The sequence below is a fragment of the Phoxinus phoxinus genome (assembly GCF_949152265.1).
Source record: "Phoxinus phoxinus genome assembly, chromosome: 19".
Classification (NCBI taxonomy): Eukaryota; Metazoa; Chordata; class Actinopteri; order Cypriniformes; family Leuciscidae; genus Phoxinus; species Phoxinus phoxinus.
This window is the reverse complement of record NC_136894.1, coordinates 11263798-11291488: the sequence shown is the minus strand read 5'-3', so window position 1 is coordinate 11291488 and position 27691 is coordinate 11263798. Positions and strand designations below refer to the sequence as shown.

Below are 27691 nucleotides of genomic sequence, written 5' to 3'. Positions count from 1 at the left end.
ATTACCAGCACTATCATGATGATGTTTAGGAACAACTGCCATATACCGGATCTAAATTCCCCATGATTCTGATGAGCCATGTGGGGTTTCGTTTTCATCAGAATGGAGCAATGGATAACAAATGTGTAGCATTTCATCTTGACAACAGCGATATATTATGAAGTCTGCTAAGAATCGTTATATAGCTTATGCTGTATACTTACTACAATTACCAGACCCACACTAAATCTGCACCCAGGTCAATGACATGTCAACAGTCCATGATAAAGAAAAGGGAGGAAAAAACATCTAATTTAAAATGCATGTGGCAACCAAGTTCTCAGAATTAAAAAAAAGTTTAATTTTAATTGGTGTAACCGTCAAATAAAAAGCAACATATATTTGTTTTTATTACTACAACATTTTCATTTGAACACATGGGAATGTAAACATATTTATTTATCAAATAATTTTAAATTTTGCATATTTAATTTTTTTAATTTTTTACAAATATTATGAATTATTCATCCATAAATATGATTTAAAGTTCTTGAGTCACACCACTTGACATTTTAAAACCTTGCCTTGTCATATATATTATAATTATATTGTATTATGTTATGTTACGTTACATTATATTATAATAGATCTGCAATGCTTATCACTCACAAAGTTCTAAACATCCTCCACACATCCTCCACCTTGTATGTTTGTTTATTAAATATTTTGGCTAATTTGATCGAACACAGTAGTTTAAATCCTTACTGCAGATTTTCTGCCCAAATCAGCATGTGAAATGTGAACAAATCTGCATATTCCGTCTCGGCCTAGCTACAATGCATCGTATTAATACTAAGTATGTTTCAACTGATTCAAAGGCGTCTTCAAACTGCCGACAGGGTGGAGTAGTTTTGAAAAGCGAGATCTTGATGAGAATTTCAATAACATCCCGCTGTAATGCATCATATTTAGCCACATCCAAACTTTTTCACCCTTGGAGGCAAAGTGAGTTTAATGTAATTAGGGACACGGATTCCTTACACACCAGACAGCATGCCGTGTGATAAATGACTATTCATTGGGGACAACAAGCAACAGCAGGTCACATGCCTCTTTCTCTCTCTCCCTCTGCCTTTCCAAACAAAAAGAACCCTCAGGGACATTTCTGATACTCACAAACTATTCTGCACAATGCCTGTGTGTTTGTGGTTATCTCGCATGGAGCGGAGGCAATGCAACTTAGACCACCTAGGTTGTACGGTCAGCGAATTGGATCTCTCTCATAGAATCCTGGCAGGCAGCCATTTGCACGACTATTCAACTTGGAAAGATAAGGTCATCCAGAGAGAGAGACATACCAGGATACCTAGACTGAAAGTGAGCTGTCTAATAAGAACATAAGTGTGCAGTCTGCTTTAACGCTCTGCACTGCCGTCCTCTTCTCTGATAAATCTGGATGAAGGGGTTTCTGCTGCTAAGCAGATATAATAGAACTTCATGTTGCAGGGTTGACCACTTTTTTTTTTTTTTGTCTTAGCACTTCTCACACTTGTCAGCCGGTCAAGCGTGCCGGGTCACAGGTGCCTAGAGGAAAACAATATCTCCTTTCAGTGCAGCAATACGATTTGAGTGGAGTTGCATCAAATTGCACAGACGGAATGCAGTTTCTTTCTGTGGGTCGGGAATGAATCGCAATACTGTCATTAAAGGAAGGAACGTACCTTCTCACTTGTCATCTGCCTCTATCTTTTTCAGAAGTCGCTTCCCTGTGACCTTTCCCGACCTTAAACTGAATGACAATATGCTGAACAGATGGAATCTCCTCAAGTCAGGGGTCACCTTTCTTCTTTCGCTCTTCCTGTCTCTTGTTAATATCTGTCATTCTAAACCTGTAGCTGTGACTTGCAATCAATACTGTAATTGAGGAGGTTGTTGGAAATGAGCTAGTTGATTGGTAATACTCCCCGTTCCCACAGTTTGGCTTTACTGACCTTTCCTGAATGACAACAAAACATTGGTTTTTAAGTCTCTGGAGGGCTTTTCGCAGTGCGCTCAAATCAGGGTAATAATCTTTTTATATCCCAGATCAAAAACACTTTTAACCCTGGGTTAAGCAATGTTTCACACTTGTAATTTTGAAGTCGGGGATATAAAACCCTGATTCAGAGCACCGTATTTTAGCAGTGCTAACACAATTTTGAGGTGCCAAATATATACAGTGTGAGCCTATGCAGTGTTAGAATGTTACATCAAACCACCATTCACAAACTAAATGGTGCTTAACTCATTAAATATTCATGAGAGTTGTACAGATGTGCAAACTTTCATGTGATGTTAAATGTTGAAGGTGACAGCAAAAAAAATAAAAACAGTCAGAAAACATTAAACAGCAAGAGTATATTTACATACAGTAGTGTCATTACTGTTATTTTTACTGCTGTTTTTCAAAGACAAACAGTTAATCATTAAAACGGGTCACTGAATTGTTAAATCTGTAAATAAGCATGTTAACCATGGGTTTAGAAATGTACAGGTGAGATTTTAAAGCTTGAACATTGATGATTGAATTACAAACTGAGGGTAAAGTACAAACAGTGTAAAACGCATACATTTGCCTAGTGTTTAGTGTGGCCCTGGGCTAATTTAGTGTGAAAAGCCCATTACAAAAAAAAGATAGCATTAATTAAACTGCAAGAGTCTAAGCAAGAGAATGTGTGAAATAATAAACGAATGCATGACATTCTCAGGCATTGCGGCTTCAGTTGAACTGAAATCCGACCTTTGTTAGGGGACAGTCAAATCGTGTTCATGTATAAATGCTTGTTCCCGTCAGCTGTCCTTATCTTAACCACTAGGCAAAAACATTCAGACCCAATGAAATGGGATTCCTTATCAAAGCTTATACAAAAGGACAACTGTTCCTGAGTAGTTAGAGCTAAAGCTCTGGACAGAACTGTCTCTGCCCTGTAGGTCTCAATCTCAATATAGACCTTAATCCAACCAGACTGTTTTCAAAGAATAATAATAGAACCACAATGGTAACCAAAGGGAAGATGACCGGTTTTGAAGGTCAAAAATCATAAACATTACAAATGGGGCACAGAAATTATGAATATAATCTATTTGTTTTTCTTAAGGCTATGGCATACTACAGATGTCAACTAAAATAGACAACACAGCCAGAGAGACAAGAGAATAAACATGTCTGAATTTAGTCAATGCACATTTATCAAAAGGCCTTGCTTAATTATTAGACAGGCGTGCACATATTTTAAGATAATTGCCCCTGTGTTTGTGTGTGTGAAACGAACAAACACATATGTGTACAGGCCTTGAGAATACACTTCCAGACTGCCGAAATGTCTGAGTCTAAATCTTTTAAAACTCAGAATAAATTGCCATTGCTCTTGGGGATCCAAACAAACCCTGGGCTGAAAACAAACACACTAGGATACGGGATGTGCACTGTGCAGGCCATCAATTCTGAATACTGATTGTTGAGAATGTACTTACTGCAGGTCTTAGGCAATGGATCCCCCCGATGACTGGCTTGGCAAGGCCTTTTAACCCACACAGGGACTATTCTAGAAGAATACACTTTTTTTTATTTTGCAGAAAAGACCAGCATTTCCAGTCACCAGCATATGTTCTCTGCATGCTGGCATCCAGCATGAGAAGCTTGGATGCTGGTATCCATCATATGTTGCGATTGGGATGCTAGTGTGCTTGCTAACCAGCATACGTATATTATGATTTGGATGATGGTTTAATGGTTCTCAGAATGGGATGACGTTCTGGTTCATCGGGGGATCTTGTGTGTTAACTAACCAGCATAAGTTGCACTTTTGATGCTGATTAACTGGTTGACCATCAAGGATGTTGGTGTGCTTGTTGACCAGTATCGGATGTTGGTTTACTGATTGATGATTTGAAAATCAAAGGATGCAGATTTGCGGGTTTACCATCATGCTGGTGTATTGGCTGATCATTAAGGATGTTGGTGTACTGGTTGACCAATATGTTGGTGTACTGTTTGACCATCACATAATGTTGGCGTACTGGTTGGCCATCACAGGATGTTGGTGTACTGGTTGACCATCACAGGATGCTGGTTTACTAGTTGACCATCACAGAATGTTGGTGTACTGGTTGGCCATCACAGGATGTTGGTGTACTGGTTGACCATCACAGGATGCTGGTTTACTGGTTGACCATCACAGAATGTTGGTGTACTGGTTGGCCATCACAGGATGTTGGTGTACTGGTTGATCATCACAGGATATTGGTGTACTGGTTGACCATCACAGGACGCTGGTGTACTGGTTGGCCATCACAGGATGTTGGTGTACTGGTTGATCATCACAGGATATTGGTGTACTGGTTGACCATCACAGGACGCTGGTGTACTGGTTGACCATCACAGGATGTTGGTGTACTGGTTGACCATCACAGGATGTTGGTGTACTGGTTGACCATTACAAGATGTTGGTGTACTGGCTGACCATCACAGGATGCTGGTATACTGTTTAACCATCACAGGATGTTGGTGTACTGGTTGGCCATCATAGGATGTTGGTGTACTGGTTGACCATCACAGGATGTTGGTGTATTGTTTGACCATCACAGGATGCTGGCATACTAGTTGACCATCACAGGATGCTGGTGTACTGGTTGGCCATCACATGATGTTGGTGTACTGGTTGACCATCACAGGATGCTGGCATACTGGTTGACCATCACAGGATGCTGGTGTACTGGTTGACCATCACAGGATGCTGGTGTACTGGTTGACCATCACAGGATGTTGGTGTACTGGTTGACCATGACAGGATGCTGGTGTACTGGTTGACCATGACAAGATGCTGGTGTACTGGTTGACCATCACAGGATGTTGGTGTACTGTTTGACTGGTGCCTATTACACGCCAAACTAAGACTGCTGTGTGTACAAAAAGTAAGACTGTTAAGTTAGCACTCTTAAACATCTGCTCACTTGAAAATAAATCACTTCTAGTCAATGACTTAATAACCACATACAACCTGGATTTTATGTTTCTAAATGAAACTTGGCTAGAAGACAACTGCAGTGCAACTGTCCTCAATGAAACATCCCCTCCTAACTTTACTTTTATGAGTGTCTGCAGAGCGGGTAGGAGAGGTGGGGGAGTAGCTGCTCTTTTTAAAGATGTCTATCCATGTAAGCAAATATCATTTGGTAATTACCCGTCTTTCGAATATCTGGGTATTGTGTTAAAAGCTGCTCCAAGCATTTTAATTATCAATGTTTACAGGCCTCCGAAATACTCTTCAGCCTTTGCTGAGGACTTTACAGAACTGTTATCAACCATTTCCTCAGAGTTTGACTGTTTTGCTATTGCTGGAGATTTCAACATCCACATAGACAATGCAGAAAACAATATGGCAAAAGAAATCAAAACTGTTTTAAAAACTTTTGATCTGACTCAGCATGTACATGGACCGACACACAATCGTGGACACACTCTAGATTTACTTATCAGTAAGGGTCTAAACATTTCAGCGATTGTTATTAAGGATGTAGCACTGTCTGATCATTTCTGTATTTTCTTTAATATATTGATCTCTCCTGCCATTGAAGCTAGATCTGTGTCTGTCAAGAAGAGATGCTTAAATGAGAACACTAGTGTACTATTTATGAAGGCTATATCTTTAACACCAAGCATATCTGCTGACTCTGTTGATTTTCTCCTTGATTCTTTTAACTCGAAAGTTAAAAGTGTAATTGATGATATTGCTCCTGTGAAAGTCAGGAAGAGTGGTAGACAAAAGGCACCTTGGAGAAACTCAACAGCAGTGCAAAATATGAAAAGACAATGCAGAAAAACAGAGCGCATGTGGCGGAAGACAAAACTTGTAGTCCACTATAACATCTACAAAGACACCATCCATGCTTTCAATATGGAACTAGGCAAAGCTAGACAGACTTTCTTCTCAAATATTATTAACAGCAACTTAAACAACACACGCACTCTTTTTGCTACTGTAGAGAGACTGACAAACCCCCCGAGCCAGATTCCCAGTGAAATGCTCTCAGACAGCAAGTGCAGTGAGTTCGCTTCTTTCTTCTCTGAGAAAATCAATAATATCAGAAAGGTGATCAGCACATCCTTGAGTTGCACTGGGGTCAGACAGATCAGACCACAACCTGAGAAAGTAGTTACTATGTCTGATTTCAAAGAAATTGATGGAAAATTTTTAGAAGAAACCGTACAGCACCTTAAAACATCGACCTGCGCCCTTGACGCTCTACCCACATCTTTCTTCAAAAGTGTGTTAAACAGCTTAGAAGCAGATCTGCTATAGAAGTGGTAAATGCCTCACTTCTCTCTGGAAGTTTTCCAAACTCCCTGAAAACTGCAGTTGTCAAACCCCTCCTGAAAAGAGTAATCTGGATAAGACTATATTAAGCAATTATAGACCGATCTCAATTCTTCCTTTCATAGGCAAGATCATTGAAAAAGTTGTTTTCAATCAGCTGAACAAATTCTTAAGCTCGAATGGATACTTTGACTATTTTCAATCTGGTTTCCGATCGCATCACAGCACAGAGACAGCGCTCATAAAGATAATTAACGATATTCGCTTAAATACTGATACAGGGAAATTATCAGTGCTGGTACTACTCGACCTCAGTGCTGCATTTGACACTGTTGATCACAACATACTTCTTGACAGGCTGGAAAACTGGGTGGGCTTTCTGGGATAGTCCTAAAATGGTTCAGGTCATACTTAGAAGCGAGAGGTTATTATGTGAGTATAGGAGACCATAAGTCTGAGTGGACATCCATGACATGCGGAGTTCCTCAAGGCTCAATTCTTGCGCCACTCCTATTCAAACTGTACATGCTTCCAATGAGCCAAATAATGAGAAAGAACCAAATCTCTTACCACAGCTATGCAGACGACACACAGATCTACTTAGCCCTATCGCCTAACGATTACAGCCCCATTGACTCCCTGTTCCAATGCATTGATGAAGTAAACAGTTGGATGTGCCAAAACTTTCTTCAGTTAAACAAAGACAAAACTGAAGTCATTGCATTTGGAAACAAAGATGAAGTTCTCAAGGTGAATGCATACCTTCACGCTTAGACCCCGAAGCCGCCGCCAGGCGCCGCCATTTGCGCCATTTAGAATTTCAGCCGCCGCCAGCCAATAATTTCAGAAGCCAAATTGAGCCGCCATCTGATAAAGTTTGGCTGAGCCGGTATTATTTGCATCAAATAATAAATCTATCACATAGAGACATACACACACGAAATATAAAAACAATACACGATATCTATTTCCCCACTGGATTCATAACAGCACAGACTTGTGCTCGTTGCTACGATACACAGACTCACAGTGAATTGACGACCAATTAAAATTGCTCGTTTTCCGTACAGAAGAAGCGGTGCATTTTTTCTCTCGCACTGAGGTGAAATTGCGGAAAGAAGCAAGCAAGGTAATTTTGATCTCCCTTCTCACATACTTTCCTGATTCCTACTTACTTTTTTTTAAACTTAGGCCTACCCAGACTTTTGTTAAATCTTCAGGGTACGGTTGCACAAACACCTGAATCAAAGATGGATGTTATGAACCAAATATTCTGGAACGGAGAGATTTATAGCACTGAACGTGATATTACTGCAGTAACAAACCACCGTTTCCACATTGCTAATTCACGACGCATGCTTCAGTGTACATTGAAGTGAAATGTGCAAAACTTTGTCCAAAATAATACTGATAACAGTGTGTTTATATTAAGGCGAGACACGGCAGGCAAAAACATCGTGTTTTTTTTTTTACTGGTCAATTTTGAGATTTTTGGATATTTGTCTTCAATAACATGTCTTCTTTCAGACTTGTGGTGAAAAAAAGTCCGAAATACACATTTAGGTCTTTATTTTACTGCACTTTGTCTATTTGCGTCTGTAGATTTCTCATAAATTCAACAAAAGTTTGCGTTCTTAATCAACATACTTCTCCGCGATCTGGTGTTTTCTTTATTACATTGTATTGCATTTTGTATAAATATAGTGTAAGCCATGCATTGCTTGGAAATATTGAGATCTAGTAAATCAGTAACATATAGACATCTGTAGACACGAAGTGGCAGCTTCAGCCATTTGCAGCTATGAAAAGTTTGGCGGCTGCAGCAGCCATTTAGGTTTTGGCTGAGCCGGCTAGCCAGCCAATAACTTCATCAGCCAGCCATTATTCTCAAAACAAATGGCTTCGGGGTCTATTCACGCTAGAGGTCAAACAACTAAAAATCAAGTCAGGAATCTTGGTGTGTCTCTAGAGTCAGACCTTAGCTTCAGTAGTCATGTCAAAGCAATAACTAAATCAGCATATTATCATCTAAAAAATATTGCAAGAATTAGATGCTTTGTTTCCAGTCAGGACTTAGAAAAACTTGTGCATGCTTTCATCACCAGCAGGGTGGATTATTGTAATGGACTCCTTACTGGCCTTCCCAAAAAGACCATAAGACAGTTGCAGCTCGTACAGAACGCTGCCGCCAGGATCCTGAGCAGAACCAGAAAATTTGAACACATCACACCAGTCCTCAGGTCTTTACACTGGCTTCCAGTCACATTTAGGATTGATTTTAAAGTATTATTACTGGTATATAAATCATTTAATGGCCTAGGACCTCAATACATTGCAGATATGCTCACTGAATATAAACCCAACAGATCACTCAGATCATTAGGATCATATCAGCTAGAAATACCAAGGGTTCACTCAAAGCAAGGAGAGTCCGCTTTTAGCTATTATGCCAGCCGCAGCTGGAACCAGCTTCCAGAAGAGATCAGGTGTGCTCCTACAGTAGCCACATTCAAATCCAGACTCAAAACACTTCTGTTTAGCTTAGCATTTACTGAATGAGCACTGTGCCACTGTTCGTCCGACTGTTTGCACTGTATTTTATTTTCTAAACTGTTTTAATTATTCTTATTTCTTTTATTACCTATGTAATTATTTTAATTTCTTTGACATTTCTTTGTAAAGCACTTTGAATTACCACTGTGTATGAAATGTGCTATATAAATAAACTTGCCTTGCCTTGCCTACAGGATGTTGGTGTACTGGTTGACCATCACAGGATGCTGGTATACTGGTTGACAATCACAGGATGTTGGTGTACTAGTTGACAATCACAGGATGCTGGCATACTGGTTGAAAATCACAGGATGTTGGTGTACTGTTTGACCATTACAGGATGTTGGTGTACTGGTTGACCATTACAGGATGTTGGTGTACTGGTTGACCATCACAGGATGCTGGCATACTGGTTGACAATCACAGGATACTAGTGTACTGGTTGACCATCACAGGATACTAGTGTACTGGTTGACCATCACAGGATGCTGCTGTACTGTTTGGCCATCACAGGATGCTGGTGTATATTTTTGCCAACATAGAATGCGGATGTGCGGGTTCACCATAATGGGTTGCTGGTGTACTGGTTGACCCTCACAGGATGCTGATGTACTGGTTAAACATCACAATACTGTATACAATTATAAAACTAATACATATATGCTGTATGAAACATTGTATGGGAAAAATTCAAGAAATCCCTGTGTAAACACTGTAGCTAAAGGTTCCTCACACGTAACAGTTTGAGGCATTTCAAAGATCATGTCAGACCCTGATACAGTGGGTGATATATTGGAATTGATAAAGATTGATACAGTGGGAGATTTTCAGTCCTGTTCTGAGTCTAGATCACTTTGAAAGAGCTGTGGCTGAAAAACACAAATCTGCGGGTGAGTGATGAGAGTGTGATGCAATTTGCTGTCAAGCCGAGGGAACAGCTGAAGCTCCGGGGAGACTCAATCCCATCGATTTATGACATCAAAACAAATGACATCACGGTTCTATCTCTGCCTGCGCAGTGGAGCGAGGGTCATTAGACAGCGTTCACACGCACCCAACAAACACACACTCACACATTCCATACAGGTGGGATGACAAAAATGGATCTTCAATTCACAGGCCATTCACAAGTTAGATTGGCATATTGAACTACAATGTAGAGCTGGTGAACTGAAGGAGACAAAAGAGGGAACGCGAGGGGGATGGAAAAAAATGTGTTTGTTAAGGGCCTCTGTCTCTGGGAGAGGTTTAGATTTTTGAACAGATTGGATAGCTGGTTCTGGAATTTGAGAGTCACTTTCATGTTAATTGTGCCACTATTAGAAAGCATACCAGAGGCCCTCAGAGGTATTTCAATTACAGTACACACGCACGCTCTTACAGTAAGTGGACACACACATTCGCAGAGTATGTTTCCCTGCACCTGTGCCAGTTATGATTTGGGGCATGTGTACTCCACTTAAAGTTTCCATCTCATCATGGAAAAGGGAAGTGGAGGGGAAAAGAAAGATAGTCAAAGTGGAAAGAGAGAGAAAGATAGTCAAAGTGGAGAGAGAGAGAGAGAGAGAGAGAGAGAGAGAGAGAGAGAGAGAGAGAGAGAGAGAGAGAGAGAGAATGGATGGAATGCTAAATCCAGAGGGACTCATTTTCTGATTATTTTTGGGAAAAAAGGATTACAGTACACTTTCATTTGGAAATATGGTTCACTGCTCTGTCATGATGACCAGAAAATGTGGGATTATCCCTAAACTGCCATGCATACAGTAAGTATGTCTGCTCGTGTGTCTATGCTCAAATGAGAACACGTTCCTGGCGGGTACATCTGAGTAACAAGAAAGTACGAAGAAAAAAAAGTGGAAGAGGGAGGTACAGCAGAGTTCAGGTCATTACCCAGACTCCCTTGATGTTTTGGGTGCAGCTCCAGGCAGGCTGGTATCCTGGTGCGACTCCTCGTTCGCTCCCCTCTCTTTCTCTCCCCCTCTGGATCTGAAAAAGACGGAGTAGATCTACATAAGCCAGTGAATATTTGATAATCCGCTTTTGACAGCCCGAACCAGGTGAGGAGACGCTGGAATCGGCTAATGAGCACCACCGGAGAACCCGCACACACATTCACATTACAGTACATACCCGACATCCCATACCCAAATGCAAAACACAACAGCTGGCCGCTTCCTCGGTTACATTCGAACGCTGTGTTAACATTGAGTTTCGTGGCTGGTTGATGGCTGTCAGTGGGCGAATGTCATTGCAGCTGTCACTGAGACTGTAACGGTGAGGGGTGTTAGAGGAGAACTCCCTAATTCACAGCAATCAGTTGGTGTGAGCTTCCCATGCCAGTGCTAAAGCCCAGTTAGGCCCGTAAGAAGAGCGGAGATGGCCTGCTGACAACCAAGAGGGGAGGAGGGATTTAGAGAGGATGCTGGGATAGGCTGCTCATCTTTAGCCTTACCCAGCTGACAAGATCAAGAGATCAGCCATACCCAGGCTGGCTTTCTCCTCTCCTTATACATCCCTTGTTATCTACCTCTTATCGTTCTGTGTATCTGCCCATCCACCTCTTGCCCTCTTCAGAGTGCCCTCTTTCATACAGACCCTACTTGCTGGCCCTGCCTGTGTAATACACTGCTATTATTCTCTTTCTCGCTCGCTCTTGGTTGCAACAGGCCACAGAAATAACCTCCATTCACATAATCCAAGGTGTTAGATTTGTAATTTTCTACAACTGAATGAGCCTTTGTGTGTGATCGTGCATGTAGGTGTGTATAAGAGTCCGCAGAGATGGTTTCTATATACCATGTAAGGAAAGTATAACCTCCATGCTCACCAACATAAGAGCTATAAAAACATCTTCTTTAAATCGGGTGCATATGAAAATCTAAAAATCTGGTGACTATGAACCTGTGCCAACCATAATATGCATTTAAACAAATAAAATAAATTAATAATAATAATAATAATTTGTTTTCTGAATGTATCCATTGGCCATATAGAGCCTGATCCACAGGTTTAGTTTCTCTCATGTGTCCAATTATGCTATTTATTTTTTGTGCATATTTTATACAATGGATAAGCATATTAAGAGCTAATATTAGAAAATACATTACACAAATGTGTGAGGGAATAAACTGATCAAATAATAAATGTAACAATAATCAATGTAAAGCAAATGGTTATATCTCTAAAATATGATTAGATGAGACACGTTCAGTTTAATTGTATTCTAATATGCCAAGTTTTTACTGTATGTCTAAATTTGGCAAACATTTTTTTTTATACATTTAATTTTATTAATAATGATTTTGCTTTTTGTCTCAAGTGGCTTATTGCTGTACTATACTGTATGGTCTCGTGTAGGGAATCCTAGCATGAAAGTAAAATGCTAACCTCCATGTTTAGACAGATGCACATATCAGTGCAACAAGCACATATATGCTTATGCACAGACTCACATATGTTTACACGGAAAAAATACTGGAGCTCATCAAAATCTGTCACTGCACAAACATGAAATGACTTAAACAAGCAAATGTGGCACACCTGTCCCTTCAGCGGCATTTAAAACTTTCCCTGTCTTTGCTACATGCTGACATCGGAATCACTGCACGTTCACCTAGCGACTTAATGCAAATGCATCACTACGCAGTGTTCCCAGTCATAATGACAAATTAAAACCAACTGCCAGAGAACATTATCAGGAAGGAGCGTTTTACCAGGTCTTTTATCACCGGGTCTCTCTCAGACAGCCTGTATAGTCCCACAGTTACATTAAAAAACTATATTGGTAATTAACTTTCGTGAGAGAATGTGATCCATAAAAGCTCTTTGGTGTGGGAGTTCTAAATTCCTAAACACATATCAATTAAGTTTACACTTGTGACATGCGGCCTCATTAAAGAGCAATGAAATATTTCTGCACACAAACAAAGCCACCGGTGGCGTTATTAATTCTTTATCTGACATAAACTCTGGCTGACATTAACAGCTGCGTGCCATTTCAACCCACTTTACGGAGACTGTCACTCACCTGATGGAGGCGATGCTGCAGTGCTGTGGAGGTGTCATTAATGCTTTACATGGTGGGTTAAAAGCATTTCATATCTGAATGTGTGACTGTTTTGGGTGAGCAGCCTTGGTAATCCTGGCCCACTTTGATTCCCAGATGAAACCAAACCACAACACAACACTAAACAGCAAAACAAACCAAACCAAAACAGAACAAAACAAACCAATCCGAACAACAAAACAAAAACCACAAAACAAACAAAACCACAAAACAAAACAACACCAAAACCACAAAACAAAACAAAAACAAACATCACAATACAACACAACATAACAAAAAGCAAAGCAAAGCAAAGCAAAACAAAAAACAAAAACAAAACCAAACAACACAGCACAACACAACAAAAAGCAAAGCAAAAAAACAACAAAAAAAACAACAACAACCTAAAACATAAATTATCCGACAAAGAAAATAACATCATAGTGTTTAGTATCTGTGGATTGTGCGACTTTTTTTGTCTGTCATTGTTACGCAGAGATTGTACCATGACCTCTAATGCTAAATATTCAGACGGAGCCACTTTTAGTATGCAGTGAGTCTAGCCAGTCTGCAGACAGAAGACAGCGGATGGCATATAATACCCATATATTCAACTAACACCAATCCTGTCACTCAATAGCAGTCATCTCCATCTCTCAGGGCCAACAGGAGACATCTCCTAACATGCATTTCATTAGCGCAAAACATATCACATCTGCAAAATGAAATCACTGTGAGAAAAAGAGGGCGTGAGGGGCAGAGACCAGAAAACTCAATTTCAGCCCAAAAGGGATCACTGTCCAATAAAATTGCCGACTTTATTACATTTCTCAAATATAAACAGCCATCTACATCGGGTGGCCGAGCACAATTCCCAAAGCCTATTAAGGGAAGGTGCCGATTTTGAAGCGCTCAATAATGGCCAAGGACAGGTCTCAGTGTTGTGACTGATGTCTCGCCCGTGGACAAACACCAGACACAGCGCTGACGGAGGTGAAGATGGTTTTCAGGTACATGTAATCATTTCACGCCATCTCCAGGCGCATGCACGGGAATGCTTTTTTTGGTTTTTACAGGAAGTGCGGATAACAATGTGACAAAGCTGCAGTGTAATAAGCAGCTGCGACTGTCATGCAGCGTGCATGTTGCATTTATTTATGTGCTGAACACACTTAATTTGGCTGCAAATGAAAGGGCAGCGGGCTCGGGCACACGTGTGTAGACAGTGATGCATGTACATGCCTAACTCAGTACAAAAGAAGCAATCTCCACCTAGGTCCCTATATTTATTTCAGCAATTCCTTTTAAATGCATATTTTATGCTGGCTCGGCACGTTGAAGGTCACTCAAAAATGTTGTTTATGAGGCAAATGGGGAACATACCAAATGTACACTGGAGGGATCATACACAGCATTTATCACTCGCAACAATAGGAAACTCCTGCGCTGTACTTGGACCGTCTAGATCGAGCAGCGCTGGAGCTTCTTTCATCTGACTGATTTAGTTCATACGACATTATTGCACATGCAGCGCTTTGTGCCGGACAAAGCACCTGCGATTCCACATGGAAATAACACATGAGAGAGTTCGCTTCAGAGAAGGAAAAGCCATGTTGTCCTTTTGTTCTTTTTCAAAGAATAATAATTTGTCTTAAAAGTTATTAATCTGCTCACAAAGTTTTTTCGTAGGGGACACCAGGGTTAGTTGTCACATGTATTTAACATATAATAGAATTGATAATTGGATAAGAATGAAACTTTTTTTGTATGTTTACAGTACTTTTACACTTTTTTGTCTTTATAATCAGTTTAATGAAATTATATATTTTCGACATGATTCAATTTGGCTGATAAGTCACTAATAATCCAGCGTAGCGTCAGTTCTGGCAGGTCACTTTAGTCAAGCTCGCATCAGCTGACTCTCAGCTGATCCACGTCTACCTATAGAAATATGACGCCTATCACTGTATACATATATAAGCTCCTTCAGTATTATCAGCAGCTATCGTGTTTCTCAGGAGCATCAGGAGGAATTATCCTCCTCCATCCCCAGCTCCACCTCTCGTCAGTCAGGATTTGGCATTCCCCTTGAATCAGAATAAATTCTCGAATTATGTTGTACTTTAAAATCTTGAATTAATGATATCTGCAACACACATGTTGGTTCTGTTCTGTTTACCCTAAGGGGGGTTATTGCTGCTCTTCTGCTCTTATCCATGCTAGGCTGCATGGATGCGCAGGGAGTTCTCACCCAGAACAGAACCATACCGCCAATCCTGTATGCTAATTGTCAATCGTATTCGACGAGTGGTCCTGACAGAAGTGTGTTTAATGGTAGGTTCCACTGTGACAACTTACCGCATACAGTTTGAAAAATACACAAAAGTTTTTTTGTTTGTTTTTTCATAGACAATACTGTAGCCTCAGTCTCCCCTGCTAGCCTGGTCCTATACCAGAGTCTTGTACATTGGGTTCATTTGTAGAGAGTTTGGCCACTCTCCATTGACAAGCGTTAACTTCCTTGAAGGCGGGTACTCTGTTGAAATGTAAAACTTATGGATCTGCCCAGAGCCACTCTGGATCTGCATAACCAATCACTAACGTTTGGCCTCGTGACGCATGTCAACTCAAACTAGCGCACAACCTCAACATCATCGTTCTCAACCACTCCCTCTGTTCGCTGGTTGAACCGGTAAAATATTTATCCGAGAAAACCCAAGAATATACCGCAAGCCCAGACGTAGTACTGAAGGAAAATGAAAATTGAGCGGAAGTACGTAGGAGGGTCGAGCCAGGCTACTCCCCTGCTGCTTAGATGCACGAATTAGAAGGCCTTTCTGCATAATAGTAAAAATGTGACTTTTCCAGAGTAAAGCCTTTGCGATGCAGCAATCATAAATCTAGTTGATGAAAATATCTGTCCTTAAACCTTAATTGACATATTGCCATTCTGAATCAGCTGCTGGTAAACTCACCTCAAAGGTCACATGTCAAGTGAAGGATGTCAAGTGAAGCCCAAGCCCTTCGTCTGCACTAAAGGCAATGTATCATAGCATTTACACCATTATAATGAGCTACTTGACAAACTTTTGTGACACTTGAGTGAGGGATGGTTTCATTGCTGACATTTAGTTACATGAAAGGACTCCCTGAGCGATCTCTGAAATACATCCATCACTCAAGGTCTGTTGCATCCATATTAACAGGTTATCATACTCTCAAACTGCCTGACTTCAGCAGCATTGCAGGAACATAGTAAATGATTCAGAAAACTTTTTCAGTTCAGTTATGCACAATGAAAGCAATACTGTTGCTGTTACTCTGCTGCTTTACTTATGCGCTGTTAGAGCGTGTGGTGTAGGTCTAACTATCAAAGAAGCTTGAAAAGAAAGAACAACAACATAAAAGGAATGAGAAGAAACGAAGATGAAAGTGCGAAAATCTAAACAAAATGGTTGCGAGCATTTGGTCTTATCTCCACACCTTCTCCTCCTTTTATGTTACGTTCCATTGGCTTTCTCTCATATTGAGCCTCCTCAGGCTTTGGCGCTTGAGTTACGCTAGATCTTGTGTTGTGTCTGTGTAGATTAATGAGTTTCGTGATTAAGTGGGCTCTGCTCACTTCAGCCGGCCCCTGATTTGGGAGGGCTTTCCCTGCGTGAGAGAGTGGGAACGAGAGAGATGTTTCCCTCAGCGCCGAGCATGGCCCTGAAAGGGAAAGTTCATTAACTCGTCTCTCTCTCTTAACTATCCCACTGGGTATCAGTGCTCACTTACTGTCTAGCTAGAAAGCACAAAAGAGCCATTGAAAGAGAAGAGAGACACTGTGAGAGAGAGAGAGAGAGAGAGAGAGAGAGAGAGAGAGAGAGAGAGAGAGAGAGAGAGAGAGAGAGAGAGAGAGAGAGAGAGAGAGAGAGAGAGAGAGAGAGAGAGAGAGAGAGAGAGAGAGAGAGAGATCAAGGTTACTCTGAAAGGATAGATAACTTAAGGTCAGCATGAAATTAAATGAAATTTCTGCAGCTTCTCATCAAGAAACAAAGTAGGATGGGACTTCATTTTGTCCATCAGGAATTGATTGGATGGTTGTGGTTGGCTATTGCTATGATCTCATGTGAGTGACAGGTTTTAAATAATAAACAATAAACACGTCAAAGCCTGCAAGGTTAAAAAAAAAAAAAAAAAAAGACAAATTATATATATAAATTATAAATTATTCAAATTATGATTATTCATTATTATTATTTTTTTAACGAAAACAAAACATGAAAGCAGTCCATAGGACTCATTTCAAGTCAATGTCTTTATGTGAGGAACTAAAGGACAAAATTTGAATTTTTATTCACTAATAATCTTCCTCTCCAGTGAGCTGTTAACTTGAGAACTGTCGTAACTCAATCATGGAGTCTGAGTTGGACTCTTGAGTTGTGAAGGGGTCTTAAATCAATCATCAAGTCTGATTCATAAATTAATCGTTAAGTCTGATTGAAAAGAACTGTCTCAAAAGAACAATTCGTTCACTGATGTGACAGACTGTTTAATGTACTGAACCAATGATCCGTTCACAGCTGTTCTGAAATTAGCAGCTCACAGAAGGAGAATATTTTCAGTGAATAATGACCTATGTTTTAGTTTTTTAGTTTAGTTTTAGTTTAAAATGATCCTGCAACCTGACATATATTACTGAAATTGTGTCACGAGAAAGCACACGTCCTTTAACAGTCAAACAGTCTTTAACTATATCTCACACATGTAAAGCAAACAAAAAATATGAGTTTTCAACTGTTTATTGAGCAATGGTAGAATGAGTATTTGAGGCATGTTAAGAAACAATCAGTATTATTGTGATTTAATTTGGTGGCATAAACAACTTGAGAAAAAGTGAAAGAAAGAATCAAGACAAAGACATGAAGCTATAAAAAGTGAGTAATGAAACACTGTTTGTGTAACCCCCCCAAATTATAAACTTGAAATGCATATTTTTGTATAACAAAATCAGTCGTTTTTACAGGAAAAAAAACTTGCAGCTGTGATTACCAGAATAATTCAGTAAAAAAATACAGTACATTTTTTAACATTTACAGAACAACCTGGTTCTTTAAACTGGTAAATCCAACGAGCCATTTTCTGCTGAATTAGCAATGTAGCTACTTAAACCTGTTTTGTAATTTTAACATACTGACATCAACCATAACACTGGTGATAAAGAGAAAACCACATGATGAATCAAAGTTCATCACAAGTAGCTTTTCCACAAGCTGATGTAAATATAATGCATAGAAATAAAATAAAATAAAAACACAAATGTGACAGAATTCTGGAAATGTCAGTTTACGGATTTTACTGTAAACTATAAGATGATTTGTACCGTTTACGGCAAAATTTTTACATTTGGCAGTATTTTACTGTAAAATGATACTGTGGCAAGCAGTGGGAACCTGCGCGCCTCACCGATCTCGAGTCCCACGGAGGAGCTCCGGAAGGATAAGAGGAGGAGTGACGACAGTGCAAGACAAGAAAGGACCAGGCCTGGACCATGTATGTTGTGTAGTTTATGTGTATATGCGGCAGTTGTCCGTGAGGGGCCTGATCATAAACAAAGTTTATGAATAAACTTTAAACTCTCTGACTGTTCGTCGGTTCCCGCCTCCACCTCCCCTGATCCTTTAAACCTTGTTACAGATACAGTTAAGGTTATATCTATTACACTTTTTCTCTGTATATAAAACTGAACTTACTGTTAACCAATTTTAACCAACAGGTTTTTACAGTCTTTTATAGATAACGTTAACATTTTAAAGTTAACTCTTTCCCCGCCATTTACAGAAATTTGCGTCATTTATGAGAAAACGTTTCCCCACCATTGACGGAAATTTCCATGTTTTCACTGTTATACGCTAGTTGATGCTATTACACATCTTCTGAAACAATACTAAATGATCATCAGTAAATTGAATATTAATCAAAACTGCCTAATGTTACTGTATGAAATGTCGACCCAGGACGAGCTATAGGACTGTGCAACCTTAGGGTTGTTGATGGTTTCCATCTGTTTTTATCATCGGCCTGACAAAAACGTGTTTTTCTCAGCTTTTTGCTCAAAACTTTGCTTTTTTATGAAACTTACCCACATTCAAATGTTGATAAAAAAAAAGAAAGCATTAAAATAGAATTAAAATGTTTTTTTTTTTGTCGTCGTTTAAAAGCAGAGGCTCTGTTCTTTATTTTTATACATTGTATTTTTCAGATATTCATACAACAAAATATTCTGGGGCCATGATTTTTTTTGTTGAAATTATCAAAAAAGCAGGGGGTGACTGGCAAAAAAAGAAAATAAGAAAGAAAACTGCTGGCGGGAAAAGAGTTAAGCTACAGTTCCATGTGTCATGATCAATCACTCTGGGATGCTCTCACTAAACATTGTGTTGATTGAGTCTCTGGAGAAGCCACACACACTGAGTGACTGACAAAACAGGGCACTGAGCTTTGCCTGTCTCTCCGTCTCTGTTGTGAGCTGTGCCATTAAAACGGCCTGCAGGTGGACCCTGTTTGCATACACTGTAACATCATTTGGTGTGTGTGTGTGTGCTGGTACTATGGGCGAACCAATTCACTAAGAGAGCCTGCCCTGCCCTGCCCTGACTCTGGTGAGCTATATTGAAACAATAACCAGCCCGAGTAAAGATATCAAGTCTGCATATCTGATTGAGGCACTAGGGGCTCACACAAACTCGCCTCATAATATCCCTGACAGCGTCTGATTGGCGTGATGCTTGAATAGGATATCTCAGTATAGTGTGACAGTGAGAGAGAGAGAGAGCGGTATGAGCTCAGCAACTGTATGGAGAACGCCTGAATGCTTTAGCGGTGGTGTCAGGCTGCATATGTTTCTCATTAAACTGAATTCAAATACTCTGCCTTGTTTAATGTACAGCATAGCACTGCAGCACGCATACTGTTATACATGCCGTGTCTAATCAATAGTCCAGCATTCACTTCAGTGTGCGCACAGTGTTATAATGTAAATGCATGGCGTCATACATTGCACAGTGCTGCCTTCATTAAAAGTTTGTTTAAAACGGGTTTTCTATTTTATTATTATTGTATTAATAATAACAGCAAAACATAAAACAATAAAATCATAGGATTATTATTAATTTGAATAATTATTACTTTTAGCTACTATTATTTTACGATTAGTCAATTTTCTAAAATTTGACCTTTAAAGAAGCAAGTGTACACACTCTTATTATGTGTGTGTGCAGCACAGGATAAGAGGCAGCTTTCGCTTTACCCTGCATGATGTTTCAGTGAGTTGAAATAAACCTGTGCATGTTGAATCATTCTTTAATACAAGCAAAGTCTCACTTAAACCCTTCAGTGCGTATATTGACAGCTACTCAGAGAAGAGTTTGTGTACATGAGATACAGTGGCTTATGTGCAGCGCTGCAAGTGCAGCTGCAAAGTGTTCTGTTAGAGAGCATAATCTTCAGATCGTGACGTGTTGGAGAGCTATTAACTGACACAAACTCTGTGTGTGTGTGTTAGGGTAGATGCTGTTAAATAACAAGTGGAGTCACGCAAGCTTCATGTTTGAAAGCCTAAGAAAACCTCTTTTGCGTTGATTAAACCCATGATAGTCCTAACAGCTGTACCGTTTAGACCCTAATGTAAAACAGTTCCAGAGGAAAACGGCAAAACTTTTCCAGGTCAAAGACAAACACTAGTGCCAAGGCCGACAAAAATTTACAATAAAAGCACACACACACACACACACACACACGGGTGGACTGTCCCTTTAGGGGTTAGCTGTGACAGGCTGAAGTTCTCAGTGCGCACACAAGCTTGATTAAAAGATTTCCAGATGCACGGTTTGTTTTGGAGAAACATTCTAAACACCAACAGCTGACTTACAGCAAGCTTAAGAAAAGCCTGACAAACAAATAGACCAAAGGCCTGTAAGAAGTATGAAGCACAGTTTCCTGACTCATTTGAGAAGGTGCCATTTCATGCCTCGAAAAAGTGTCCAGCGCGTCTGCGAAGCACACGGATTCTCCACCCTAACATATGCCTGTCACAGAAACTGAGGAGGAAGTTGAAGGGAAAGAGAGAGAGAGAGAAAAACAGAGAAGGGAGGAAGAGAGAGGAAGAAGAAAAAAAACACATTACAGATTGTGTTTAACAGGGCCATGGTGAGGCAGGGAAATGTTCTCCAGATGTGAGACAGTATGGGTAACAGAGGTTATTGAGAATAAAAAAAAGGCTATAAAAAAGCAGTTTAATGCACAAAAAGTTGTGGAAATCGTTGACAACTCTGAAGCCCATTACTATTTCCTCACTGATTTCTTCTTCAGGTTTCTTGTTTGTAGATTAAAGGGGTCATAGGCTACCCAGTGTTGGGAAAAATACAAGCTACTCATTTAAAGTTCAACCAGACAAGTTACTCTAAAATAGTATTTAGATACACTACAATCTCCAAATAAATACAAAAACAGCTAAATACATCTCACCAATTTAAGTATAGAATATCTTAATACATCTATAAAACGATGCTATTACTATTTAAGCAATCTATAAGCAAGCTATTTAATCTGGAAAACAAAACAAAAAAGTTATATTCTTAGACTGGTCTATGACTTTGTCAATTATCAGAGTTTTAAAATGAAAATGCTATCGTTTACGTGATTCATATAATTCAAAATGAAATGTGACGAGACAAACATTAACAGCTGTTTTCATCATGGCATTTGATTAAGATATAATATTATTTACAAATAGGCCTACTTCAAACAGATTCAATAAAAAAAAAAAACTTGATTCAGTCTAAAAGAAGTGTTGAAAAGCAGCATTTAACTAAATCAGCAGAACACAGATCTTATTTCGAGACACTGTATGCTAGGATGAGGACGGCACACATTTGATTATTGCATATTGCATAAGCTCGGTCACGTAATGATTTGATGCATTGTTACACTGCCACTCATTTTAAATAGCTTGTTTACTGTGAAGCTAATAATGCAGTTTAAGGGATAGTTAACCCAAAAATTACAATTCTGTCATCATTTGTCCTCATGTTGAGACTTTAGTGTATCTTGGAACACAAATGAAGATCTTTTTAATGAAATCTGAGATTTCTATCCCTCCATTGACAGCATACGCAACTACCACTTAACACTTCATAAATGTATTGTAAAACAAATCAATTTGAAATGAGTGGTTTAGTCCATATTTTCTGAAGAGACACAATCACTTTATATGCTGAACAGATTGCATTTAGGCTTTTATTCAAGTATAAACATTCATCAATGCACACATCAGTTATGGCTCAAGCATCTTCGCTTGATGTACGAGAACCAAGGAGGTTCGTTCTTGTGTGTCAAGCAGGTTTGGTTGAGATTCTGTTTATGTTCGCTGATCAATGTTTATATGAGAATAAAAGCCTGAATAGAATCTGCTCATCATGTAAAGGATTAAATCAAAGTCTTACAGGTTTAAAACATCATGAGGGTGAGTAAATGATGACAGACTTTACATTTTTGGGTGAACTATCCCTTTAAGTTAGTACGTGCAGCTGTGCTTTTGCACACATGTGCAAACTGCAGGCTTGCTCTCAAGTAGGTTTGGGTATTGTCATGTTTTGGTTTTGTCATTGTCATGTTTCTGTGTCTTGTCATGTGATTCCCTGTTTGTCATGTGTTCATGCCATGTGTCTTGTCATTGGTTAATTGTCTGATCATTGTTCACAGGTGTCCCCTGTCTTGTAATTAGTATGCGTTTCCAGTGACCACTGTTGTGCAAGTCGATGTTCACATTTATGTCCACGGTTTTGTTTCATGCCATGCCACGCCATTCCTTTGTTTTAGGTTTAATCTTGTTTGTAATAAACTGCACTTGGGTTCTCTAATACTTGCCTTCAGTGGTATCAAAAACCGGCTTCAAATTTGCAAGAACAAGAATTCAATAAGACGCATGCATTTCAATTCTGCTTAAATATTCCCCTGTTTGCATTTTAATGTAATTTAAACCGTTCAAGTGCAAGAAGACACAAAAGAGAACTCAATCCGGCACATGCTTTTCTGTGCTACACACATCAGAAGCCCGCACACAGATAGCTCCCTCTCATGTAGTGCAAGAACAATGAATTGTGTTCTCTTTCATGTCTTCTTGCGCTTGAATGGACAAATATACAAAAAATTGTCAAAATATGTCGGTTTTGTCTTAAAGTGATAGTTCACCTAAAAATTTAAATGAGCCCATGATTTACTCACCCTCAAGTCATCCTAGGTGTATATGACATTCTTCTCTCAGACGAATACAATCGGAGTTATATAAAAAAAATGTCCTGGCTCTTCCAAGCTTCATAATTGCAGTAATTGGCTGTTTCTGTTTTGAAGTTCATATAAATGCATTTTTCCGTCATAAAAGTGCTCCACACGGCTCCGGGGGGTTAATAAAGGCCTTCTGAAGCGAAGCGATGCGTTTGTGTAAGAAACTGTCCTCTAAATCGCACCCTTTTTCAAAGACCGAATTTCACAGTGACAAAACATTCTGTGCTGAAATGTTCTGCTCAAACTGTTAAGATCACACTGAGGCCATGTCCACACTAATACGTTTTCGTTTGAAAACGTATAATTTTCTCTCCGTTTTGGCCTTGACAGTCCAGTCCACACTGTTTTAGACCAAACATACGGTGACTACGTGCGACCTGCACCGCATCAGTGGATGGTGAGATATTTTACTAAATAAAATTATCCTGTCAGAAGAATTGCGCGATAACATTATTTATTTTTCCATCTGAATCATATCAGTGATCTTTTGTGGGGTTTTACATATGCGCAGTAAAGGTGAATTTAGCGTTTTCAAAAGTTTCTCATCCACACTGAAACGTCCGAAAACGGTAGTGTGGACGGAGAGCGTTTATAATAAAAAACGCTGTTTTCACATGTCTCCTCCGGATTAATGTAGACGTAGCCTGAAATGATCGGGGATCTTGCTACAAATGAACTTCAGCTGATGTTAACTTTCCTGATGTTGGGATTGTTCAGAAGCATATGCAGAGCTGTAGGTTCTACACACAGTGTCAGAAATTTGTAGAAGCATTACATAATCCACTTTTACAGCTTAGTTTCAATAAAAAAAAAAAAAAATCCTTTTGGGGTGTGTGTTTTTTTGAATGTTTCAAAACTCAAAACACATAACTCTTTATCTAAAAAAAGACAGAGGAAAAAAATATTCCTCATGATATGATGCCGTAAACTTGGCTGGCAAAAGTCTAGCTGGTCCAAAGTGAACTAGCTATATCACACATTGTATGTGCCATACACACCCCATGTTGCACTGCATAATCCTGACAAACACAAACAGCCTATTACGAAAGAATCTGATCTCATTAAAAACTTTATTTTCAGCTGTTTAACATGCAGCTCAGGACTGATTATTATTCATTTTGGTAAGTATCCCTGGCCTTGACCCATACGCGTCTGTTTTCAGTTAGATTATCTCTGTTTAGGAGTGAGACAGTGCACCCCCAACTGCCATTATGTCAGTGTGTTCTCTCTTTAGCTTCCTGCTGAAATGAGGGACTTATCTGACTAACTGTGTGTTTGAGATGCTCACCCTTGTGTCAACACGAGGGGCTTATCTAACTGTCCATCTATGGTTCAAACCAGCTAACCACAAACACACACTCACACATGCACTTGCATAAATACCCACAAACATGCACAGACACGTTCAGGCACACGTAAACACACACAAATATACACAATCTCTTTAAAAGAACAAGGGATTACAAACTTCCTCCCTAAAAAAGCCAGTATATGCATGCAAAACCACAGGAAAGGTGTGAAGCACAGTTGAATTCAGGGCATATCTCTACTACCTTTCAGCATGCATCAGTACAGCTAAAACTCATGAAATAAGTACAATTCTATACAATACCTGGAGAATGCTATCTTCACCATTCCCATTAATTTCAATGGTAGTTGGTCGGCCAGGGAATAGGACTCCCCGAAAGTAAGTGATTTGATATCTGTGATTAAATATAAGTGCTTTTGGGAACATACAGGTAGGCTTTTGAGCCAATCCCTAACATTGAGCCATACATTATTAATCATTCTAGAGCAGTGTTGGGGAAAGTTACTTTGAGAAAAGTAACTCATTACAATATTGCGCTACTCCCTTAAAAATTAACTAATTGCGTTACTTAGTTACTTTTTAAGAAAAGTAATGCAGCCGATGGCTGACAGACATCACTATGGTGATTTATTGAGCAAAAAACAGCAACCAAATTATATGCTACTAGATGTTTTACACAAACTAAACGAAGCATACAAAACCACCAACAAAATTCAAAATTATTTAAATTAAATTCGATTAAATAGGCTACACCAAATATGCCGCCTTCATGGTTTTACTGCAGACAGTGGTTATGACAAAAAAACAAGTTAAAATATTAAGGTTTCTAGCCAGAAAGCGAAAGTAAAATGCACACGGCCATTCATAACGGTGCGGAGCAGAGCAAGCGTTTTCAATTAATTCCTAAGGAAGTTAAGCTTCCATAGAAACACACTGCTGCTCACCAGTGGACACGTAATGTTACTGTATGTATGAATGCCTGTGCGGCCATGTGCATTTTACTTTCGCTTTAAAATTAGCGCCAATTCGGAGACACACAACAACTAGAAAAACAACTAATTCTTTGCAGGTTACCTATTGCATTAGGTTTAAATCCAAAATATTTTACATTTAGTTTTGAAACCATATCTTCCACCATCTTCTTGTCTGTCACTCTTGTAACGTGATAAATGAAATCTGACTCCTGCTGCTGATCTTTCCTGGGACTCTCTCGGCTCACACCGTGTCCTAACCAGACGCGATGCAATAAGATCCAGCGACAAATAATTTGTCTGTCCACACTAGATGCGACGTGACTACGAGATGCGTACAAATAAATCAAAATCCACAGCCAATCAGAACAGTGTGTGGGCGGGCTCTCGCAACAAGTGCAAAGCACCAGAGAGTAGGCTAATCTTGACAGCAGTCGGCACTCGCAATAAAATGGACAAGGAAACAACATAAATATGAATTGGAAGAAAAAAAATAAGAAAAAAATTAAAATAATAATTAAATTCCCCCTACAAAGATCCTTCTAATAAACAAAAATTATGTACCATTGCCAGTTACAGGTGCACACGGTAACCCCTTAATGTAATTTAAAAAGGGATCCCAAGTCTTATAAAAGGATTTAAGTGAGCCAGAGAGTGAGTATCTTAACTTTTCAAGTCCAATACAATAGAAAATGTCCTGTATCCACCTGACAATGTGTTGGAGGAGAAACATGCCTCCACTTAAGAAGGATGGCCCATCTGGCCAAGATTGTAGTAAAAAGCAATGACTTTACGATCTCGGGGAACCAAATCAGGCATAGGGGAGACCCCAAATAGGGCTATAATTGGATCTGGATCAATATTAGTGTTGAGAGCTTTTTTAAGCATCTGAAATACATTAGACCAAAAGGTTACCAGCTGCGGGCAAGTCCAAAACATGTGCAGATGGTTGGCAGGTGAATGCCTACAACGGTTGCAGGCAGCACTCTTGCCTGGAAAAATTTTGACCAATTTGGCATTGGTTAAATACGCTTGGATTAGTATTTTACATTGTATTAAGCCATGTCTGGCACATATGGATGAGGTATGAACCTGCTTCAAGATGTTATGCCATAGATCCTCTGTAATAGTAACACCGAGGTCTTGCTCCCAGGTATATCTTTGAGCGTGTCACTAAGGTCTGAATTAATAGAATTTATTAAATTATAAATGACTGAGATTAAATGCCTGTGGTTGAGAGGCAAACAATTTATAACAAACTTTACATTTTTGTCCTCCAAAAGTACTCATTATAAGTCATCATTTTATTCTGAATTCCTTTGGAATGAACTTATAGCGTGTGCTATAGGAATTGATTAGAACTGTATTAAACTACTGAATTACCAAAATCCAAGATATTTTTCGGAGAACATCATTTGATGCTGCATGATTAAGTCTGCTCTCCGCAGCAGATGTACACAGGGGCCAGTAATACGTTCACTACCATGTGTCCTTCCTTCTAAAAATAGTCGGGCTTCTCTGCACAGCATTAGTTCTGTGAGTAGGGCCAATGCAGCACTTGTGGCTTTGACTGCAACCAGCCCTGATTGCAGCGGCGCATCAGATATCCAAATCCCAGAAGACCATTTTTCTTTCTTTTTTAGTCTCTGATTTGCTCTGCTGGGTGATTATAACATTTCAAAAGGTCAGAGGTCATCCAATAGCGCTCTAGGTTTGAGATGGCTTCAAGAGGGAACCGTTATTTGGTTTCCTTCTGACAAACGAGGGCAAACTATCCACGGTTTTAAAAAGGTCATCTGAGCTCTGTGTACTATGGTAATGATTATGGAGCACTTCCAAGAAAACTCGGTGACCTCTTTGAATGTAATTTATGGCAATGCATATACTTCAAAAGTTAAACACGACGCAGCATTCGCTTCAAATCCCAGCGGCAGAGCTTCGACATGTTTCCAGCCGTTATTTCAGCAGTAAGTATTAATACTGATGTGCACCTTTCAGAGGTACTGTTTAAAATTCCTGTAAAAGCAGACCGGCCTCGGAGCACATTCATTCAAACAATGCTTCCATCTTCACCCTGTGTGAAAGAAGTTCATCACCGCGGGGCGAGAGCTTTAGTACTTATCAGGTCAGTACTACTTAAGCCATGCATACA

At 39.5% G+C, this 27691-nt stretch overlaps 1 protein-coding gene across 12 annotated transcripts in view; it reads right to left on the bottom strand.

Moving 5' to 3' along the window:
* The window catches only part of nrsn1l (neurensin 1-like), a 211529-nt gene that overhangs the window by 98707 nt on the left and 85131 nt on the right, over positions 1-27691 (bottom strand). For 7 of the 12 annotated variants that reach the window (XR_013795172.1, XR_013795173.1, XR_013795174.1 and 4 more), the window contains one exon: positions 10779-10874. The gene's annotated coding sequence lies outside the window, so the exon portion shown is untranslated. Of the gene's footprint in view, positions 1-8401; positions 9520-10778; positions 10875-11018; positions 11245-27691 lie in introns of those variants that run through there. The other 5 variants (XR_013795177.1, XR_013795179.1, XR_013795178.1 and 2 more) reach the window with 3 other exon arrangements.